The 18,531-nt window shown below is 40.3% G+C and overlaps 1 protein-coding gene across 7 annotated transcripts in view; it reads right to left on the bottom strand.

Moving 5' to 3' along the window:
• Positions 1-18,531, bottom strand: part of TJAP1 (tight junction associated protein 1) — a 99,656-nt gene that overhangs the window by 52,543 nt on the left and 28,582 nt on the right. For 3 of the 7 annotated variants that reach the window (XM_061624777.1, XM_061624776.1, XM_061624774.1), the window contains exon 1: positions 10,174-10,938. The exons of 1 other annotated variant lie outside the window; for it this stretch is intronic. The gene's annotated coding sequence lies outside the window, so the exon portion shown is untranslated. Of the gene's footprint in view, positions 1-10,173; positions 10,939-10,960; positions 10,977-18,531 lie in introns of those variants that run through there. 3 more of the 7 variants (XM_061624775.1, XM_061624780.1, XM_061624778.1) reach the window with 3 other exon arrangements.

Raw genomic sequence — 18,531 nt, 5'->3', positions numbered from 1 at the left:
TAATTCTGCCTGGACCCACGGACAGGACTAAGCAGGTGGCGCTCCTTAATCTCCTCACTGATGTGGACATGGATGAGAGGGACAAACCACTAGTCGGACATCTACTTTTGGCAGCCCGTCTAATAATAGCAAGACATTGGAAAGACTTCAAAGGCACCATGATACAATATTGGTACCACAAAATCTGGTTCATTGCCTTTATGGAAAAACTAACACACAAACTAAGGGCTGCCCATGGTATTTTCAAAACCGACAAATTCACCTCAACATGGTTTTCTTTTATCCAATAAGTTAACAATAACGAGCACAATCAAAATCCACCCTTATTATGCTAAATTTGGAGTGACTAATGTTAAACAATTTTAGAAACGTGTATTTGACTCATCTACATCAACCATCATTATTGCCCCTCCTTTTTCTTTTCTTTTCTTCACATTCCCTCATTCCTTAACCAATGCCACCTGGTTGTGGGGGAGAGGGTCTTGTTTGAGAGGTTTGTAATTAGCTGTTTCGAAGCTGACATTTGCATAAAAGATGTATGTTCTTAATCAATTATAATGTGTGTATTACCGACTTAGAAGAAACAACAAAAACTTCTGTTACATCACATTGTAAATTTTATTTGGAAAATCAATAAAACATATTATATAAAAAAAATGATTAAGGCTGCAAGCCTAACCATCTCTAACCAAAAATAAGTCCTATTGTAAATTAAAGGAGCTTACTCCTAAATGGGGTTAGGATTGCAGCCTCAACAATCTTATGTAAAAGTTTGATTTAGAGATACTGAAGCTCTGTATTTAAAGTGTGACTTTAAAAACATTCTATCCCACCACTTACAATTTGAAGTTACTCACATGTTATATGCATTCATCTGTAATAGGGGTGGGGAACCTCTGGCCTCCAGGCCAATTATGGCCCTTCAGGGTGTCCCATTTGGCCCTAAGATCATTGTCTCAAAACCACACCAGCTGTCATCACTAGTGACATCAGCTGTTGGGCAGGACATTGATGTGATCCTGCACATCAACCGAGTGGAGATTAAAGCCAGGTGCAAAAGTGCTCTCTGAAGCAGCTTGCACATAAGAGCTACTTCAAAGGGGCTTTTGCAAAGGCTTTCAGACAGCTTCTGCACTCCCATTTGCTCAAAGGGAATGCAGGGACTGTCTCAAAGCCTTTTCAAAGTCTCCCCACATTTTTAAGTCCCCCAAGATCAGAGAGTTAAAGGAGGGGGGAGGCTTGCAAAAGCATCTTCCAAGTCTCCCTGTCCTTTCCTTTTAAGTCTGACTTGGAAGAGGCTTTTGTAGGTCTCCCCCGTTTCCCTGTAAGTCTCTGATCTCAGAGACTTAAAAGTGAAGAATACAGGATTTTGACAGGTAGGCTACTCCACCCGTCAGATTTGGCCTTTGAGGCAGATCCTAATAAGGATCTGGTCTGTGGAGCCAAAAAGGTTATCTACTCCTGGTCGAGACATGTATATTCTTATGTATTTCTAATCCAAAGTAAACAAAGTTGTTGTTTTTAAAAAAAGAAAAATCTGATAAGAATCAGGAAGGATGTCACATTCAAACAAATGCAGGAACAAATCTCCTTTGAAAAGGTGGCTACTTTTTATTAGGTATTTCAATTTGAACAAAATTAGACCACAGAATAATATTATTCAAGTAGTACTAGCAATACTGTAATACAACATGGAAAAAGTTGTATATTTACTTGATACCTGGTTTACCTGGTTACCAGAACCAGGGCCTTCTCAGTGGTGGCCCCTGAATTGTGGAATAGTCTTCCCGTTGAGGTGCGCTTGGCGCCGACATTGCCATCTTTTCGGCGCCAAGTTAAAACCTTTCTCTTTGCTCAGGCATTTTAGTTTAATATGTTCAATTTGGTTTTAGATTTGTGGATTTTTATATATATGTTTTTGTACCGATTTATGTGATTTTATTGTATATATTTTCTGTTGTACACCGCCCAGAGAGCTATGCTAGTTGGGCGGTATAAAAATTTAACAAATAAATAAATAAATAAATACTGCCTTATCAAATGAGCAAGTGTGATGTCTGATACTCTTTTTAAAATAAACTCAAAGTTGTTCATCTACGCTATGCTGAAGAGGGCATCTGATAACGCTCACTCTCCTTTTCATCTGTATGTACTTACTTGTTTGGTGTTTAGTCTCTTCTCACTCTTATGAGAGGAAGGGGAAGACTGCAGGAAGCACAAGGCCCACTTTCAAATTGTCCTCAGGTACAAGGGGGGGGTTATAACAGCTGAAGAGATTCATAGAGAAGCCAGAAATAATATTTCAGTATTCTCAGTAGTTAACATACAAGGGCTTTTATATTAATTATTAAATTTAATCAAATTCAGTCTAACTGAAAATGGAGGCCGTGCAAACTAAGACAAGTCATTTTCAAATTCTGCTAAGCTACCAACGATGCTTGAAATAAGAACAGTTCGGGAGTCTATAATGCTGGTTCAAACAAATGAACTCAGCGCATTTCTGGTTAACTGTACTTCTATTTTAAATTATTGTACTATTCCAGTGATGGGGAAGCCCAGTCCTGCAGACTGAATGGAGCCCTATAAACCTCACCCTTGGGACTCTCTCCAGGTATGCCCCTCATGGGCCCTGCTTCATGTCCACTTTGAGGTTTTTTTGGTTTTTTGCCTGGCTGGAATGTGTCCTTAAATTCTGATAAAGCCTTTCCTGAAAGGAGAATAAAGAAGGATGTATGGGTCTGAATAGAAAGTAGCCTACTGTACAAAGGTAAAAATTTACATTCACTGTTCTGCCCACTTTTGCCTTTGCTTCCACCCACCCCTGGCATATGGCACCTGAAAAGTTGTCCAGGAGGGAATGAGGCCTTTGGTTCCCCATCCAGGGATTACTCCTTGAACAGAAAACTTAAGATTGTTACTTCCAGCAGACTTATGTGAAAAGAACAGGGCCAGTGCCACACATGACTGGGCCCTTGGTCACCAGCCTGCCCTGGGCCCACAGCGTCTACCCACACCTACCTCTCCTGCTGAGGTAAATGCTGGTCACGCTGCACATGCACGCCTGCCATCAACCACGATGGCAGCCAAGGCTTCCCTAAGCAGCTGATGCCTCTGCTGCCATCTTGGTTGATGGCAGGCATGTGCACAGTGTGGCCAGCATTCACCCCAATGGGAGAAGTAGATGGGGCGTGTAGGCAGGCATCACAGGCCTGCACAGTTGGGGGGGCTGGGAGCTCTCTCTCTGCGATCTGTAGCAGGGTCAGGAGCCGACACTGCCACGGATCGCAGAACGGGAGCACTACCCTCTCATCTTAAGGAGAGGCCCTTCAGGGGTCCCTCTGGGCCCCAGGGGCCCTCAGCCAGGGCCTGACCTGGCCGCCCTCTACTGCCGGCCCTGAATAAGAAAACATTTATTATTCAATTTTTTTAAAAAAAACCCACTAACATTTCATAGAACTTTTCATACAACTGCTTTTCTTTGTCCTTGTGTTTTTTAAAAGTAAAAGGAACGAGACACCAAAAATAGTGTTTACATGAATGCAAATTAAACCAGCGCTCAAAAGAAGCATTCTCAAATTACCAAGTGCTACAGAGTACTTCCTGCCTTTGCTTTGAAAGAGATTTTATTCCAAGTTGTTAACATTTATTTATAAAGAGCAGAGGACTTGAAGAGAAAATTAAGATCAGGGGGAAACTGAACAACAAAACAAAACAGAATTTGATAGCTCTAATACACAATCATAATTCAGATTTTGGAAAAGCCAACTACTTTATGAACTAGGGATGCAAAACACACATATTTAGCCCTGTAAATAAATTAAAGGGTATGGCAAAAAAGTGGTGTCTTCTATAAGGCTGTGCTCACTTGAACATTTACCACAAACCCAGTGAAAATATCTGTTTGACCCAATCCTTTTGACTAATAAAAGTACATTAAAGAAATCTTAGAACTTAAACATTAAAACATGCAAGCCAGAACTGTCAACAGCAATTCCTGCTGCAGATGTCTTTGAATCCTACTTTATAGCTTGGATAAGATAAAGTAGCCTCAGGCATAATAAGCTGATCTTTGCTAGAAGCATAAGTCTAATTCTGTTGATCCCAAGGCATTGAAACAATCATTAACACCACATTAAGCTACTAGCACAGTTAGTAAAATCAAAGTTCCAACCCAGTGCTGAAGTGAAACATGTCCTAAGGCAAACAACTGCTTCTCTCTTTACTCTGTTTTCTCAATATTACAGAGTGAAGCAATTTCAAACTAGTTACACTGAGGGGTCTACGTTTCAATCCCTGGATAGATTTACATACTATGGACACAATGCTTAACTCTGCAGATAATTCCTAACAAAGTTCACAAGAACTATGCATGGAAGCTCAGATTTTTTTGCAATCTTTTCCAGCTCCAAAATCCCTCCTCTTTTGCTATATTTCTAATTGAAAGGGAACTACCAACTCTTCAACCCTTAAAAGTTTTGCTAATATTTATACACTATTTCCCAAGACTAAATTAAAAGGACCATGGGAAAAGGACCTTTGTGGTGAATATCCCCAAATCCATGCCATTGCAAATAACTTGGGGCAAAATATGCATACAAGTGATTCATTAATTTGTCTAATCTCCCTTGAAGTCATCTAGCAGCCATCACAGCTAGTAGCAGGAAATTCCATAATTTAATTCTGCAACTGGAGTACTTCCTTTTCTTTGTCCTGAATCTCCTGCCATTCAGCTTCACTGGATGATGATGAGTTCCAGTATTATAAGAAAAACTCTCTAGCCACACTTCCCACACCATGCAGAATTTTAGAAACCTCTTATCATTTTACGCCTTGCTTGCCTTCTTTCTAAACTAAAAAGCCCCAAAGGATGTAACCTTTCCTCAGACACAAGTTGCTTTCAGCCTCCTAATAATTTAGTTGCTCTTTTCTTGGAGACAAATCCCAAAATGAATCCCACACATCCCAAAATGTCTTTCGTGGCTAGTGGCCACGGTTTTTAAGCACCTTGAACTCGGTGGATGAACCCACCAGAAAATGTTCATAACCTGAGCCAAAGACAGTCTTGATGTAGTTGGATGGCCAAATGATGGGAATATATACACACACCAACTCCCAAAACAACTGTGGAGACTAGAGCACTGTCGCTGCTGCCTCTCATTCAAACTGAGCAATTCCTGGGTCAAGCAGAGGAGCCACTGACAGTTTGGCTTTTCCAGAGCCAGCTCCCTGGAGCAAGGAAGCATTGGCAAGGGTGGAAAGGGTAAGAGTCTCCTCTTCTTTGCTTTGTCCTTTTTCTCTCTTGTGACATTTTATCATGGGATACCTCTTATCAATCTTTTTTTAAAAAATTAATCTTTTCTTAATTTGAATTTTTCTTTAATTAAGAAAGCAAAAGAGAAAACAATCATAAAGGTAAACAAGAACGCAAACAATCCAAGAGAAAAAAGAAAAAGAAAAACCCAACACAGGAGCCATGATACAGAATTTCAAAAATAATTACTTCTGACAGGGAACCCACCGGTAAATCATAACACGATTGCTACCATCGCTTACCAGAGTTCCCTCTTTATTATTTTGCCTAAATCACTCAACAAGTCTTCCAACCAGTGCAAGCACAAAAGGCAATGATGAATTATAAGTAGGTCTTCAGTGCACAATGGGGAAAAAAGATTTCAGTATAAATTGAAATGAGCTTAAAGTAGAATAGTTATATAATCTCCTTCCCACAGGACAGCATAGTTTCCAAGATCATTATGACTAAAGTTCACTACATGCCTGCAACGTGGAGGGACCAAATTCCACATATTTTTATTCTCCTAGCAGTGGTTGAGAGAAAGTGTGCTCAGTGCCCTGCAGATCAGAGAAACAATACCTAAGTCCAGAAGAAGTGTACTCCTCACTCTTCAAGCTGGGAGCCTGCTTACATGCCCTGGAGGAAGAGATGTCCTTTTTCTCCCAAGAAGAACATAAGCCCAGAATTTCTTCCACACATTACTAGCATGGGCTGGTTTTGCTTCCTTGACTTTGCAAAGCATTAAGATAAAAGCACAGAAGACTCTGGGTGACAGGTTGTGAGTGGTTGTTAACTATATTGAAGCAATGAAATTGACTATATTTTAAATATCATCTAGGGGTTCTTCCACATAATGCATATATTCTGCAGTCTTGTTCTGCCAGGTGTCACCCAAATCTTGAGTCTAATAAATTTAAAGCAGCTGCCCCAACCTGGTGCTCTCCAGATGCTTTGGACTACATCTCCTATCAGCCCAGACCATTGGCTATGCTAGATGAGGCTGATAGGAGTTGGAGTCCAAACCGTCTGGGTCACACTGGATTGGGGAAAGGCTGCTTTAAATGACTGCATATTTAAGATTAGTTCACAGATACTTATATCCTTATGACTACAGCACTGTGATGATTTGCACTCTTAATCTGTGAGCAAGTCATCACAGATCAAATACTATAGGGTTTTCATATGTCCTCACACAATGTAATCAATTCAATCAGTTGTAAGAAATTAAGTAATAAGTCAAGTTGTTAATATGCATGCGTGAGTTGGCACTTAACACATGTACTATAACTATTTTTCCAAAACTGAAAAGAAACCCAGCATATTATCAGTATTCACCAAAGGTGTCTTGCACTTTTCATCTGAAGTGCATTCTTCAGGTCTCCCCTGTTTATCAGCAGTAGATCAGATTACTTGAAAGGATGCAAACAAGAGTGTCAGAGTCTGAAGAAAAGCAGGTGGGAAGGGAGGTGGTGACAAAATGAGAGAAGTCAGAAGAACACATAAGGATATAGAGAAGTGAGAGAACATAGGAATAGTGGGAGAAGCTCATTGAACAAAAAGAGCTCGTAAGGTGGTGGAGGGGGCATTTCTTCTAATGCCATTCTTCACTAAGAGTCTAGGAAGAAAATAGAAAGGTCTTTCACTATTCTTGCTCTTCTTAAGCAAGAAGCAACACAGTACAATTTTAGTTTCTCTATAATCAACCTGCTTGTAATCTGACCACTTCATTGGTAACATTAGATTATCTTCACAATTTTTCCATAAGAAAGAAATATTAATCCTCTAAGAGGCTGAAGTAAAAAGTACAGTAGTGATCTCTTCCTCCCACAGGTAATTTGTAGAAGACTAAAGAACAACAGTTAAATCTTTCAGCCAATAAGAACTGCGGAATTTCCTTCTCTAGCTAGTCTTATTGAAAGAACATATGAGCATCTATTTAAAAAATGTCTAGGAAACTCTGCTATTGCAGTAGCTTGGCCTACATGACCGTTAAAACACAGTCCTTCAAATGCCATAATTTTACTTAGAGTGAGCTAGGAGAAAAGCTCGTTATGAGAGACATAAAACTAATTACTACAGATAGCCACAATGCTCAGCATGTAACAGATGACTCTGCCAACTACTTTTATTCTATTAAAGGACAGCCTCAGAACTTGACAGCCACCAGCATACAACATTCCCTCTGAAACCAAAGGGGCAGGCAATATTAAATGTGACAGTAGCTGCGAGCCATACTACGGAACTCAGTCATCCCAGCGAATGTGTGTGTTTCTAGCAGACTCTTAAACGTAACCTAAATAGAAAGCTAAAAGAAAGAGATACTGCTTTAAATTACATATGTTTAAAAAAATCACCGATTTGCAATTGTTATGTAAAGCACAAGATATTAATAAGATCACCACTATACCAGCATCTATAAAAAGCTGTAATCATTTCTGCACTGCCAAGATAAAACACATCCCCACTTTGCTCCCATAAAAAGGAGGTAAGGACTTTGATTAATTACTATAGAACTGTCATGAGATAAGCTTGTTCTCCCAGAAATCTTATCCTCTGACCTCTTCACTCTTGTACTATTCTCAACCTCTGTCTTCTCTGCCATTGAGCAGGAGGTTGGACTTGATGGCCTTATAGGCCCCTTCCAACTCTACTACTCTATGATTCTATGAACTTCATTTCTATTGATGCCACAACAGTGCATAGGTAGTCTAAGGCCAGGTAGCTAACTAAGGATATAAAGGCCTGGAAGAAAAACAGAAAAATTCAGGAAAAAATGGTTTCTTTCCAAAGCATGTTTTTGTTTTTCAAAAAAATTGGGTGATGAGATTTAAAAGGGTATAGAAGTTTGCTTCAATCTCAGCAAACCTTCAGTTTGCCCAGATAAACATGATAGCAAATACAAAGAAATAGACACTGAGAGTGATAATTAAGAAAATGAGACTGATTAAATTTCATGTAGTTAGTTTATTGATATACAGTCACAGACCCATTAAAATTTCATTGAATCTTGGTTCCCCCCACTTTTCTTCTCAGCTCTTTCTATGGAAATGGGTGGTTTATGTCTCCTTGACACTGAAGAAGACATAAACTTTGAGAATACATAATTTTCTTTTTTTAGTAGAATCACAGAATGGTAGACTTGGAAAGGGCTTATAAGGCCATTGAGTCCAACCCCCTGCTCAATGCAGGAGTCCAACATAAAGCATAACCAACAGGTGGCTGTCCACCTGCTTCTTGAATGCCTCTGGTGTGGAGAGCCCACCACCTCCCTAGGTAATTGGTTTCACTGTTATACTGCTCTAACACAGTTAGGAAGTTTTGCCTGATGTCCATCTGAAATCTCGCTTCTTGTAACTTGAGCCCATTATTCTGTGTCCTGCACTCTGGGATGATCGAGAAGAGATCCTGGCCCTCCTCTGTGTGACAACCTTTCAAGTATTTCAAGTATTCAAGTATATCTCCCTTCTGTCTACTGTTCTCAAGGCTAAACATGCCCATTTATTTCAGTCTCTCCTCATAATGTTTCCAGTTTCCTGATAATGTTGATGGTTTCTCCTGTTTTTATTGTTTTTTGCCTGCTCCTCATAAATTGGGAAAAAAGAAAGAGATGCTAGCTTCCTTACAGTTCAGCTGCTTGTAACTCCATTTGTAACAAATATTTTTTTTAAAAAGTAAATTCAATTTATAATGATTGTCTGAATGAACTGTGCTTTTTAATATACCGAAAATGATCATTTAATCGCAAACCAAGACATACATAATAAATTTAAGTAAAAAAGTTAGTTTGATCTTTAAAAGGTGCTAAAAATAATAATCATTGCATAGTTTTCCTTTTCCCCAAAAAATCCCAGGTTTTTTAAAAAATAAGAAATAAAGTTTTCTTCCCAAACGTAGAATTGGAACCTCAACATTCATGAGCAAATATTGTTATGTTCTACTATCCCATCAGTGCCTGGACATCATGATCAGTTGGGTAGTTTCCAGTCCTTTTGATGAAAATAGCCAAATGACATTGCTTGTAAAAAAATGAACTTTTCTCTCATAGCTTGGTAGACTGTCAATATTGTACAACAGAACCATGAGACTATCAAATTTTTTTGTAAAGCAGAAATAGCTTTCACATAAGCTTGTATGTACTTGGACAACACTAATTCGTTTCCGAAACCAAAACCATTACTACTTTATCCACAAATTGTACATCTTTTTATGCCTGTTTATATGCCAGGAAAAAACACATCTTATTTACAGGCCCTGCTGGTCCAACTGGAGAAAGGACTAGCAATGTCTGCACAGAATACAAGAGTCCAAAGCCACACACAATGTTTCCTCCTTCATAACTTCATTTAATTCTGCCTCTAGAACAAATGCAATGCTATAAGACATGCAATGCTGAGAATCACAAATAACTTGGGAAAAGCCTCTCATTTGCTCCAGTTTCTCCCATATCACTGCCATTCAATATTCTGTTCACTGATTGTTGCCTATAACTGAAATGTCATATAACATCATTTTGCCTTTCATTTCACATATCCTAGTACCGTCCCTTAGCTGGGCTTTTTTGTTCACAGTGGATGACTTATGCAAGCATTGTTTAGATTGCACCTTTTTACCTATCATTGTAAGCTGCATTGACGCTCGTACATTTTAAAGACTAGGTACAAAACTTTAAAATAAATAATAATAATGAATAACCTGAAATAATTCTCAGCCTAAACCTATACTCATAATTATCACTGTAGACTTCCAATCCCTAGCTTGCTAATTTAGGTATGGCAGAATAAAGTTTTTCATCACTCTTTCACCACCCTTATCATCCTAGTTGCCATAGATAACAGGTATAAAGATGTAGTTAATTCACACTTTGTGATTTTTACTCTCACCTGCTCCAGCTCCAGCAGCTCTTTTTGGTACTATGTACCAATCTTCACTGTTTCCATCCTTTCTACCTGAGGCTTACACCACTGGCACAAGCCAGGCGATTTTTCTCCTCCAGAAGGTTTTAGGCTTATTTATTCCCCCTCTCTGTAGTGTACATCCTATGGATACGGATCCCAAAGTCACTGCCTCAAAAGTCAAACCGTATGAGTTCCTAAAATCCCGGCCCCCTAATGGCTGCTCCAACTCTCTCCCCCAAGGCCAGACCCCAGTGGCTCACCGACCTGCACTTATATCAAACTTTCAGCCCCAGGAGAGTCTAACGATCCGCTTCACCCCTAAACCAAAAGGTTACCTCCCTGGTGCTTGCCCGCTCTCTACAACTTAGGTGCGATTTCAACGGAGGACACAGTTCAGCCCTGCTCGCCGGTATCTGCTACTGCCTAAAGACGGTCCCGCATACGGCCAGGACCAAGAGGTGGGTGGCGACCCGTTCCCACCCACAAGCGCCACGTAATCCCACGAAGGGGATCCGAATCTCAGCAACAGGCTCACCGCTTCGGTTCTGACTTGGTCCTGCCTCCGCCTACCCAGGCCCAATCCCCTGCTCCGGCTCCCACTCCCCTAAAACCACCCCGTAACTTTACAACCGGTTCCGACGCGTTTGGAAAGTGTCCCTTGCCTGCCGCAAAACTTTGCCCCCCACCCCTCTCAGCCGGGACCCAGGAGCTCAGCTCAGGCCGCCATTTTGCCGCGGGGCACGCCGGGTAATCCGGCGGAATCCCCACGTACCGGCGTGGTTGCATCATCACAAAACGAGAGTGAAAGGAACGGGGAGGGGGCGCGCGAAGGCATTGACAGAGAGAGCCGGGCGTTGAGAGGGTTACCATGACAGCGGGAAAAGCGGAGGATGGGGAAAGATACGTTAGAAAATAAAACACGGAGAAAAACCAAGTTTGCTGTGGGTGGGATAGGGCGGAGCGAGTCTTGAGTCAAACTAAAGGCTTGTCAACATATTTAAATAAAAGAGGTGGTAATATAATCAATGTGACCCTTCAGCTTTTATTATTTATTCACGTCTTTATATCGGTTACGTGGCACTTCTGCTGCTCAATGTTTACTCAAGTAAGTCCAGTTGAATTCAATGGCACTTACTCCTTCAGAGACAGTACTTAAGGGTGCATTCCTGTGTGTCTGGTCCTATTAAATTCAGTGGTGCTTACTTATGTGTAGGAGAAATGTGTAGGATTGCACTGTAAGGGTACACTTGGGAACAGGAGTGTATTTGTTCAGGGTCACTGGGGTTATCATATAGTCCGCAGAATATCTTGTCACAATGAATAGGTTAACCTTTTAAAATGCAGTACGAAATTGTCTTGATTCTGGCCCCATCTGCAATGCACATTTAAACCGGTATCATACTACTTTTAAACAGCCATGCCTTCTGCCGAAGAATCGTGGGAGACCCCTCTTCTCCTTACAGACCTTCAGTTCTCAGAGTTCTCTGGGAAGAGGGATTGACTGTTAAACCACTCTGAGAATTGTAGCTCCGTGAGAGGAAGAGGGGTCTCCTAACCACTCTCAACACCCTTAACAAACTATCGCTCCCAGGATTCTCTAGGGGAAGCTATGACTGTTTAAAGTGGTATGATACTGCTTTAAATGTACAGTGCAGATGTGGCCTCTGTTAGGAGCTACTTATTTATTTTAAGAAAATTAACCCACTTCTCAATTTAAACAAATTACAAATCTGTAAGTTTCTTAAAGGATACTTAGGTGACGGAAGCCAGTCAGTTCCAGTACAAGGTGCATTAGGCTTGACATCTGTGTATCAACCAACTTGACTCAACAAGGCCAGATCTTTCATGATTGCATGTCAGGAGAATCCTTCATGAGAACTCACATGGATGTAATTCTGCCAGAAGAAAATAATTCAGGAAGTTGTTTCAAATGTCACGGCAATAATTGAGCTCTGAGCCAGATTGCATAGTGACTTCAGGATTATCTGATAGTGCAATCCTATGCATGCCTACTCATAAGTATCATTAAGTTCAATTGGACTTACTCATAGATTAGTATGTATAGGATTGCAGCCTGAGCCATGTAAATACAACACCTTTTCAGCAAATTAGCCTGTTGAGGTATATGGGCCACTTGTAACAAAATTTGAAATGCCCAGCAGAAGCTCCTTGAGATGGCATTAATTTTCCAGGGGCTCTGGCATAAGCTCCTGAAACCTCCCAGCTTCTTCTCTAAGATCTTGAAGTGATCTCTAAGCTTGCATATTGCTCCCACTCATCGTACTGTTCAACTGTTCCTCATTGAGAAAGATATCTGCATCAGACAAAGAATTCTCTATTATTAGCCTTGAGAGGTGGAGGGAAATGGAAGTATAAGGCAGAACCCTGAAAGCCAATGATGAAAGGCAATAAATTATTAAGAAGAAGAAAACAAGGGGACAAGGAATATTTTACAATGAGGATGCTTTTGAATCTAGCCACCAACTTCAGCTTCTCCATGGAGTTCATATACATGTATGTACACATCACTGGTTGCTACAAACCCAAACTTCTTTACCAGAGTTGGGAGAGGAGGGAAAGACGAATGAGTGCTTTTCCTCCACCAGCAAAGCGGCCCAGTGACCCCAGCAACAGCTCTTTGAAATCTCACTAACCTCAATGATGAATGCTCAAACTCCATAATGTTTTGCTGCCTGTCCATTCCTGACAATTTCTCCCACTGAACTGTTCAAGCAAACATTTAGCAACATTGCACATGTACCAAGAGCTGAGATACAGATACGAGCACATATGCCTTGCGTGCATAAGGTCATTCCCAGATTCAATCCCAAGCATCTCCAGTTAAGGTTGGGAAAGATGCCCTGTCTGAAACTCTGAAAAACTGCTGCCAGTCAGTGTAGACAGTACTGAGCTAGATGGCCCAATGGATCTGACTCTGTATAAGGCAGCTTCCTAAGTGGTTATTGCAATAATGGAACTGGACCTCTACCTCCCCTTGTAATGTAACAAATTTCCAGGAACACTGTTCTCAGTTTGTACCAGCCTGGTCCTATGCCAAGTTAAGCACATCCCAGCCTATTAATTGCAAAAGGCTTAGAGGCACTCCTAACTCTGCATAGGATCGAGCTTTACATATCTGAGGGCAAAGTATAACTAGTTACTATGGTAACAGGTATAATGCTACAAACAAAGGATTCTTCTAACCTGACTATGGGACTAAGCAGTAACAAAAAGGTGTGGGTGGAGCATGGAATAAACTATATTTGAAAGCACAAGAAGGGTTGTGTTTCTGAAATGAGAGATAGGATGGAGGCTGATAAAGGCTTGGCATCAAAGTCTGTTGAAGACTCATGGCTCTTTGAGTCCTGCAGCATAATGCAGACCATATCCCCCTTTGCTATTTATTATGTTCCACATTTCTTCCAAAGTCCTCTAGACAGAATACACAGAGTTTTTCCATTTCCCCACTCTTAAAACTCTGAGTAAAGCAGGTCAGGCAGAGATATATCACTGGCTTGAAGTCAACTGGTTTCATGGTCAGTCAGGGATTTAAACCCAGCTCTCTTCCATCCCAGTCCAGCACTAATCCCTGTACCACACTGACTCTCTGTGGATTTGAGCCTCCAGTATCAGAAGTATTCTAAAACACAGTTAAAACATTCTTTCAGCAGCGATCTTCAAGTTGCCAGGAACAGTCCCCTTCAGCCATCAAATGCCTAGGTAAACAGGAACGTTTTCAAATTCTTCCTGAAAGTCAGTAGTGATGGAGACAGACACACCTCACTGGGGAGGGCATTCCACAAACTGCGAGCCACCACTGAAAAGGCCCTGTCACAGGTCAGCATCAACCAGGTAGCATTTGGTGGTAGTGCTATCAACAAGGACTTGCCTGCTGGTCGTAAGGTCCGAGATGGTTGATACTGGTGAAGGCTAGATCCTTGGGTTCCAAGCCATTTAGGGCTTTATATGCTAGAACTAGCACCTTGAATTGGGCCTGGTAGCTCACTGGTTAGCTCATTATGCTCATGTGCTGCTTGTGGGCTTCCAATAGGAATCTGATTGACCACTGTAAGAAAAGAATGCTGGCCAAGATAGCATTCTGACCCAGCAGGGCTCTTCTAAATTTTTTATAATCAATGCACACATTTCTGTACAGTATTACATTAATTGTACAAAATGGAGGTAAGGTATATGAAGATAACTGGCTGCCTGTTTAATGATACCTAAAACTACTTGCTTTGTAAACCTGGAAAAGGAATGCATGCTGTCTAGACAGTACCTAAAATGCATTTTCTTTATAATCATCATCTTTCAAGACTCATGCAGCCCAATAGCAATCACTGACACAGTTAAACATATGAGGAAAACATCTACTGTGGAAAGGGGGGACACTCAGCAGGGTCCCACTTGCATGACCTTGGGAATACTTTGTGCAAAGGAAGAGATTAGTTCATTTGTATGACTGTTGGGAAGTCAGCAGTGCATTGGATCATACATCAGCCAGGGATATTTCAAGAAAGGCCCTCAATACTTGGCCCCCCATAAATTCTCCAAATCCTCTCTCGGCACTGAGGTCAGATAACAAGCAGAAAGACAATGGCTCCAAGAATCCAGGCTGCCCATCTGCTCTACATTTCCAGATTCTTGCCTCCCTAGCGCCAGCTGATGAAATTTTCATAGCTGCAATGAGGTTTCCCATTTCTGATGGGCCCTGCTGCCTTGAAGCCTTCACAGTTGTGCCCTGTTCAGGTTTCTGTGGGTGTCTGTTGTAGGTGACAACCATAAGAGCCATTTGCTCTTTTTCAGCTCTCTTAAAAGCACAGTAGTTCAAAAAAGTAACACATTAAAATCTTGTAAGAGGTTAAGACAAATCCGGGCAGGCTAATTGGCATATTATGCATATTATTTGCATATTATGCAAATTATGTGCATATTAATATTCGGGTTGTCCAGTTGTTTTGTTTTTGTGCCGAGGAATTACCACCAAAAACTGGGGAAAGATGTGAGAAATCTTTTTTTAAAAAGCAACATTTTCAGCCTTAAATGCCTAGACTGTAGTTTCCAACGCTATGGAATATTTATTGATTGATTAAGAGGATTTATATCCTGCCCTTCTGCTGTTAAAAACAGAGCTCAGCACAGCTTACAAATATAATAAAAACAATAAAAAATACACAATCAATATAAAAACATAATAAAAACACAAAATAGCAACAAACATAACGTAAGTAAGGGCAGCAGTATGGTTAACCTTTGACCGAAATAAACTTATATACATTTTTTAGTATGGTTAACTATTACATATACAATATATTTCAGAGATGTGGTGGGTGGAGAAAAACAAGAAGCCAAAATGTTAGGAAAAGGAGTCTTTCACACCACACGCTCAGTTCTAAATACTGTCGCAGCAAGTTTTACAAGTTCCTCCAGTATTCCACTGGTGCAGGCACTCAGACATTCAAAGTATCTGTATGTTTCTTAGGTTTTATAAAAGCAGAGCTTTGCTTAACTCAAAATTTCTTCTCCCTTTGATCAACCACATCTACACAGTTTCCACCTCCATACTCAAAATGAAACTGGGCCTGGAAGTGTGCAACAACCCCACACATACCTTGCTAATTAGATTACCAATGCCAGGATGTCTGTCTTATCGACTACTCTCTTGCTCCTCCCCCGCCCCCCGGCATCATGAAAGACCCAGTCCTGGGCTCAGAAAGAAAATAAATATCTGGTCCTCTTCAAAGTACTCATAAGCCTCTTGTTTTAATTAAAATAATAATTATAAATTCTTGCTCATCACTAATGGGAGTTAATTATCGACTTCCCGGAAGATTGCTCCGCTTGTGGCTGCCTCTGAGATGAGCTCTGTCTCAGAGGAAGCTTTTTTCAGTTTAAAATCAGTCAAAAGGGAACTTTGACTGGTGTAAATGTTCTCCCAGGCAAGGGTGAATCGAATAGATTATCCACAGAAACTTCGTTGGGCTGTCGGTGGCTGGAATTGATCAGGAATTCCCTGGGAAAGGAAGGCAAACCTAGCAGCCGAGGACGGAGTTAGGACTTCCAGCAAGCTGGGCTGAAAAAAAGCGAGACGTTTTTTCTTTTAAACGATCCACAACGGGCGAGCTTTCTTCTGTCTAATCTTATCATTTGGCTTAAATTACTACAGTAAAAGAGATTTGTTTGGGAATCAGCAATTGAGATACCTGGGTGAGTTACACTTCTCTCTTTTATACAAGGAATTAAGGAGGAGGAAAGAAAATTTTAAAAGCTTATCTTATTTTTTATGGCAAAAAGCAGGCCTGAATTTGGAAACTATAAAGATTAAAACGGATGAGGGGCAACTTACCCGAAGATAAAATCTGATTTAGATGATTATTTGATTGATATATGTCTGGGACTACTTTTTCTTGGACTACTTTCTTTAGATGAATCTGCTGTTCGTGTATGTTACTAATTGTTCGGCGCTGTGCACCAAATTTGTTTTGCATTCTTGGACGTGCGGGAGATAAGAACTGTGCTGGCCAGATGTCAACAGGCCTGGAATATTAACTCCCTTATTGCTGGAAAAAGAAGCAAATTACTCTTTGCTTGGGAATTGTGGCTATATTGGAAATTTTAAGGGTTTTTTTTTTCGGCTTTAAGAATGACAATCAAAGAAGTGGCAGAGACCCTGGATGTATCCCTGGAAGGGTTTTCCCCTCTGGATATGTTTCAGAAGATAATGGATGAGATTAAGATAACGAAACAAGAACTGGGACAGAGTAGACGAGAGATGGCAACTGAATTTGGTAAAGTAAAACAGGAGTTGAAAGAAATAAAGGATTATATGAGAAAAGAAGCAGATGGACAAGCAATAGAATATGAAAAAGAAATTAAAGGGAAGGAGCAAATTCTGGAGATTGGATCAGATATATCAAATGTGGAGTTGGAAAAAGATTTGGACTTTATGGCAAAAATTGAAGGGAGGATGCAAGTCCTGGAGATTGGAACAGATATATCAAGTGTGGAACTGGAAAAATATTTGGAGTTTGTGGATCCTGGAGATAAAGATTACTGTTTGGAATTCGGCGTTGTCCCTGGAGAAATTGATGAAGATATCAGAGATAAAGCTATCAATGTTTCGATGGAATTTCTGGACTGGAATGATTTGATGGAACTTGAAATAGAGAAAATTTATAGAATTAATTCCAGATATGTGACAATGGAAAAACTCTCAAGAGATGTGCTAGTGCATTTCGTAAAAAAGAGGAATAGAGATATGACTTTACAACAACATTTCAGCAACACATTCAGAATTGATGGCAAGGAAATATTTGTGATGAAGGAAATTCCCATCAGACTCTTACTATATGACTATGACAGCAAGATTATTATGGGTGCAAGGATGGAAGTTGGAAGATGGAATTAATACTGATAATGGAAAAATGGCTATTGAAATTACTGGTCCTAGTAGACTTGATGAGATGGATTAATTGACATGTTTATTTGAAGAAAAATCGAGGGATATATTTCTCAAGGAGTGGAAACCTCTCTTTGACTTTTTGCGGAAAGAATAAAGTGATGTTAATGAGATTTGATGATTAATTAAGATAACTACTGGAGGAAAGTGATTTTGTAATATATTAAGAGACAGGTTTGTCATATATCACAGACCTATAACTGATCTGTGACAAATCGGAAGTCAACATTTTATTTTATTGTTTAATTTGTTTCTTTTTTGTTTTGTTTTGTTTTGTTTGAAAATTTGAATAAAATTAATGATAAAAAAACTAATGGGAGTTAATTATCTTGCATATGCTGCTGTTGCTTCTATGGCTGTAACGGAGTGAGGTTACAGATAAGGGAAATGCAAATAGGAAAAAAACAACACAAAAGGCAGTAACACTTTCTTAAATGTAATACCATACCAACCACAACAAGATTCCTATGAGTAAGGCAGAAAAGTCAGCATCCCACAACCAGTCAGGATTCATAACCAAAAACCCAAACTAAAAAAATCCTAGCAGCCAGTCAGCCAAGGTCACAGAAATCCCCATGCAGCACAACCTGACCTGGGGACTGCAGTTAATGCAGAATGCTGCAGCACAATTGCTGACATGACTGAGATCCTATCAGTGTATAATACCTCTGCTCTGAAATCTGCATTGGTTGCTGATTTGCTACCAGGCCAAGTTCAAGCTGTGCTTTCCATGTTATGGGTGCCACATAGTACAGTACTTGTTCTGCTCTTGTAAGAAATCAGTCCTGTAAAGTGGCAGCACCTACACTTTGGAACTCCTTGCCTATTGACATTAGGCAGATGCCACTTTTCAGCACCTGCTAAAATCAGTTTTCTTGAGGCAA

This window comes from Rhineura floridana, chromosome 4 (genome assembly GCF_030035675.1).
Source record: "Rhineura floridana isolate rRhiFlo1 chromosome 4, rRhiFlo1.hap2, whole genome shotgun sequence".
Taxonomy (NCBI): Eukaryota; Metazoa; Chordata; class Lepidosauria; order Squamata; family Rhineuridae; genus Rhineura; species Rhineura floridana.
This window is presented reverse-complemented; position numbering and strand designations above follow the sequence as displayed.